The 4,972-nt window shown below is 44.9% G+C and overlaps 1 long non-coding RNA gene across 1 annotated transcript; it reads right to left on the bottom strand.

Moving 5' to 3' along the window:
• Positions 1 to 3,611: 3,611 nt before the first annotated feature.
• LOC103470549 (uncharacterized) lies at positions 3,612 to 4,628 on the bottom strand. Its single transcript, XR_534502.1, has 3 exons — positions 4,352 to 4,628; positions 4,223 to 4,263; positions 3,612 to 4,096 (listed from the first exon to the last, which is right to left on the bottom strand). It is a non-coding gene; the product is annotated as an uncharacterized LOC103470549 (long non-coding RNA).
• Positions 4,629 to 4,972: the final 344 nt, after the last annotated feature.

Raw genomic sequence — 4,972 nt, 5'->3', positions numbered from 1 at the left:
TTAGCTGCTCTCGGTTTACTGTGGTGTTTAAAATGAAGTCAGAGGAAGAATAGACAAGTAAGAAGCTATATAAAAAGCATTGGTATCTTTTATGACAGTTCAGTGGTTTATTCAGGCTGCAGGACAGCGAGAGAGAGCAATACTTGCAGAAGCTAACAGGGAGGATGAACAAAGCAGAAGAAAGTGACTCTCTATTGTCCTTTTGAGATGTCAACCATTTATTTCTTTAACCTTTATTTAGCCAGGTGAGATGACAGAGAACTAGCTCTCATTTACAATGCCAACGTGGATATCTCAGAGTTAAGGTGATGATTCACATATATAGCATATTTATAAAGAGTGATGTTTCCATCTAGTAATTTTACTAATCCTGATAACTCATGTAAACCAGTTGTTGCCTTCTTTTATTGCTGTTTAGAGCTTAGACTGAGGTGTGGGTCAGGGTTGCTTTTAAAAAGTGTTTCTGATTTTCAAATATTCATTCAGCTTATTACATAGGGTCGGCTGGGTCAGACAGCAATGGCCAGTTGGAAACAAATACCGTCATCTGCAATTATGTGTATGTAGACTTACACTCTGGTACTCCAAAAGTAGAGGAAAAGCTTACGTCTTACTTAAGAAGAGTGAGAGTTTGGAATCCTGAAAGGAGCTAAATGGGGTGACCTCACCGCTGCTTCTAAAATGGATAATTAGTGGCTGCTCACAACCATAGGTCTAGCAAACACTGCTGTTCTTTTAGCTTCATATGTTGAAGTTCTTAAAAATTTTAAATTGAGGGTAGCAAAAATCGACAGCAGTTTCCAGCTTTAAATTCTGACATCAGTGCGTCTCCTAGTTAAAGTCACAGGGACCTGCAAATGTCACACCACAGCCTCTTGACTCCTCAGCTGGCCAGATGGAACTTGGAGCCTAGCTCTTTCTTTTTTTTTTTTTTTTTTGTGGTTACTACTACTTCCAGCCACCGTTTTCTAGCTCGTCTGGCAACTCCGACCATCAACACTGAAGTCCCAAGCCAGCTCTCCTGACCTCCGGGCTACAACTGAAACCCCCACCCACTGAGTACAACTGCTACGCAGAGTCAGTTTGGAGGCTGTGTATATGGAGATTGAGCACTGATCTGTCTCCCCCGGTGGGAATGAGTATATGGAGTGGTATAGACATGCTGTATGGACTCTGTCTTTTATTTTCAACACCCTACTCCCAGGTGGTGACAGCCCGGTGCTAAGTGCGGTAATAGCCAATTGATTTTGTTCTCTTTTTTTGTTGGTGGCCAGACATAAATCAAAGTGTCTGTCAAGGCCTCAGTGTAGTTGGGACACTATGTGTGTGCTTGTGCCCATATGTGCGTGTGTGTGTGTGTAGGTGTGTGTGTGTATAACGGGGGTAGTGAGGTTTTCTGTTTGGACTGGGAGAGTGTCAACAATTAATCCAGCCTCTGATCTGCAGGCAGCTGCTCCTATGACCCTCTGTCACTATCCAATTGGGATAACAGCTACATGTTCAGGCTAAAGTCAACAAAGGGACTTTTACGCCAGCATTAATTTTTACTGCAATTCGTTATTCTTCTTTGTTTTTTGGAGCTTAATGTAAATATTGAGACCATTATGACGCCATTTAATTGGCAGACTTTAGTGCAGCACATCCTAACGTACTGTATCAACAGAAAATAAATATCATTTGGATTATTTTGTGCCTTCTAATTATGTGTTTTTTTAATTACATTAAATCTCACATTCATTTCTCATCTTGCATTTCCTGTGCAGCTGAAAAAACTCCCTCTTTTTATTTATTTATTTTTTAAGAACGGCAAGACATGAGGAAGGAGCTGGAATCACAGAGAACACAGATGTGAGCAACACTGGAACCATGTTAATCCTTTTAATTCAATTATGGTAAATAGGGATGGCGCTTCCTTCTAAACAAAACACAGTATGCAGGAGTTCACCCAGCAGTGGCATGGGGAGCCTCAGATGTAGGCGGGCTACCCAGCAGGGGGCCTGGTGGTCTCCTGGGATACCTATCTGCTTCCAAACGCCCTACTGGGGATCTCTCCTTAACCTAGCACTAGCATGTGGAAATTAGGAGGCTGGCCTGGACTATGTGCTTGAGACAAAAGAGCTCTGAACCATGCACACGCACGCACACACACAGCTGCAGTCATTCCTATACAGTTAAGAAAGAAGGGAGAGGGAGCAGAGAGGGTTAGACGGTACGTAATGTATGGTGCTTGAGTATTAAATCGGGGATCTGTCAAAGAGCTTTGGTGCCCAGTTAGGTTATTCTCCTTGAAATTGTCATGTGGAGCAGTAACCTGCTAACCTAGACCAGACGGACACCGGCAGCTCCTCCACCATGAAAGAGAGAGCCTGTTCCCGGGGATGAACGCAGGACAAAAAGGGGGCAGCGCGGAGGGGTGGAGGGGAGTGGACTTAGAAAAGGGAGTATGTTTTTGGAACAGTTAGACAATCTGTTTGGATTAGGCCCACTGCCGAGGAGACAGGGAAATGATGGGCAGCTGGGACGAGAGGAACAGAGGAAGAGGAGGAGGGGGAAGGAGAGGTGAAGGAGGGAGACAGATGGAGAGGAAAGGTAGTATGGAGGGGGAGGGGGTGAGTGGTGGGGGGGTTAGGGGCTTGAGAGGAGAGAGAGCAGTCGGAGACTGGAATCTCAGGATCTGAGGCTCTTTTGGCTTGATGGCTCCCAGATGTTGGATCCTGAAACCCCCACCACCACCACCACCACCCCTCGACCCCCTTTGCTTCTCTGTTTCTCGGCAGCGGTGAATACACAGGAGCCCAGTTAGCCATGCGGGACAGATGGGTCCGCAGTTGTGTGGAGATGGGCCTCCTGTGGACCAAGGGAAATGGGAGGCGAGAGGCGTCCTCGTCTCCAGCAGTCACAGGCCAGAGGGGGGAGACATGGCTATATTTTTTATCCTCTCTGCACCCAAAGCATCAGGTGAGGAATGTGTGAGGGAGTGAGGAAGTGGGCGTCCTTGCCTTGCATGCTAGCACTGAAGACTCTTTAGAATACAGATGACCTGACTCCACCTACAGCTTTTGCTGAAAATTGAAGCTACCAAAAAAATAAAATAAAAAAACACCCATGGGAAAACACGTTACATTCTGCTTAGTAAACTGTAAGTTTGAAAAGTGAACAAGAATCAAGAAAAGTAAACTGAAAAAAAAAAAACTACAAACAAAACTAACTCAGCCCTATGTGAAATAAAGAGGGTTAGGGTTATGGTGTGAATTGTCTCGTTTTTTTGTTGAGACCCATAGCAACACTGCCAACAGTGAAAATCCACATAGAAAACGTGCATGCAGAAAACCCCAAGGACCTTATTGATGCAAGGTAATAGTGCTACCACAAAGCAAAACTACTTTGCAAATATGGTGAAATGAACATCTCCAGTCAAATGTTCCTATCAGTGTGTTATTTGGGTTTCAGTCCCTTCCTAAATTCTGCTTTCAGGACTTTCACCTTCTGGTGGTTGGAACAGTAGAAATGACACAGACCATCCTTAAAAGATGGACTGTTTGATTTTTCTCATACTCTCACGCACATGCTCCACATTTCTTGCTTTGCTTTTGATGCATTATGTGGCCCAATACAGGTTTGACATTGTTGCTTTAATAGTCGAAGAAGTGATGTAGTTGGTGTGTCCCTAGCTTTCAGTCAGCTGAAATTTGCCTGGGTAAAAGAAGCGTGTGTGGGTAGGGTGCCAAAACCGGCTCTAGCTCAGGGGCCCACATCCTCCTAAATATAGCCCTGCACATTGGAACACACTCTTGTGAACACATATAGCTGCATGTGTTTGGAGTGAAACAATAAAAAAAATGCTGACATTAAAATTAGGATTTGATCAACATGCTTGCGCAACGTTGTTTGTTGTCCAGTCCAGACTGCAGCATTGCAGCGCACGATGCGTTCAGGTGCATGCTCACAAAAGTTGGCCAGTGCTGAAGTTCAGGCACGGCCAGATTTACAACCTCTGGCTGCGGTCGGCCGTGTTTCAGGATGACGGCGCGCTCCTGTCCATCCGTCTGCTGAAATACTCCTGCTGCTCTGCAAAGCCTGCGCTGCCTCAGTCCTTCTGCAGCAGCACAAGAAAGTGTTTTAGTCGTATATTAGCAAGTTGTTGACTGGCCACTAAAGCACACATTTGTCAACTTATTAGAAGGTGTCAACACTCGAACAACAAACCATTAAGCCCACCCACCTCAGTTCCCTGCCAGCTGCAACGTTCTCTGTGTATTAACCCTAGAATTACAGGAAGGAGAGCCCATTAGATGGTCGTAATGATACTTTTACTTTTTAGTGGCTTGAGCCTGACTTTGAGTGAGCTTACCTGTCAGTTTGCTTGTTGCAATTAGGCATTTTAAAATCGACACGTGAACAGGTTGTAACAAAACCCCCTCCCAAAAAACGATGAGTCACTTGACAGCCAGTGCAGGAGCAGTTTTCTTTTCATTTCGGCTCAGAGGTGTTACAGTGTGTGGCTGGATTCTTCCCAACGTTCCTGTTTCAGGAAACGCTCTGGTCTGGGACGGCTTAAGAAAGCCGTAGTATCATAGTTAACTGCGGACTGAAAAGTGTTCACACCCACGCAGAATTAAAATCTGAAAAGTTTCTGTTTCCTTTTGGGCGCTCATAAATCCCAGAGCTACACAAGCTTTACAGAAGCTCCGTCTTAATTTGCGGTCATGGTTGCCAGATATGGAGAAAGATATTCTATCTGCTCCCTGAGAAGGGTGGATGTTACGGGGGAGGGTATTTTTGGAGCACGGACGATATTCTGGACAGGGGAGTTTTGTTGCATGAATTGAGGATTCAGGATCCCACAGCTGGCTCATGTCACTTCATAATCATTTTTTTTTTTTTTAATACTCCCCCCCCAAAACATAAAATATTCTGGACTGTACTCCACGTCTCAGCACTTCCCAAAGACAGGGCAAGATGAAGAAAGCTG

The sequence above is a fragment of the Poecilia reticulata genome, linkage group LG9 (genome assembly GCF_000633615.1).
Source record: "Poecilia reticulata strain Guanapo linkage group LG9, Guppy_female_1.0+MT, whole genome shotgun sequence".
NCBI classification, from domain to species: Eukaryota; Metazoa; Chordata; class Actinopteri; order Cyprinodontiformes; family Poeciliidae; genus Poecilia; species Poecilia reticulata.
Note: the sequence above shows the minus strand (reverse complement) of the source record. Positions and strands in the feature narration are given on the sequence as shown.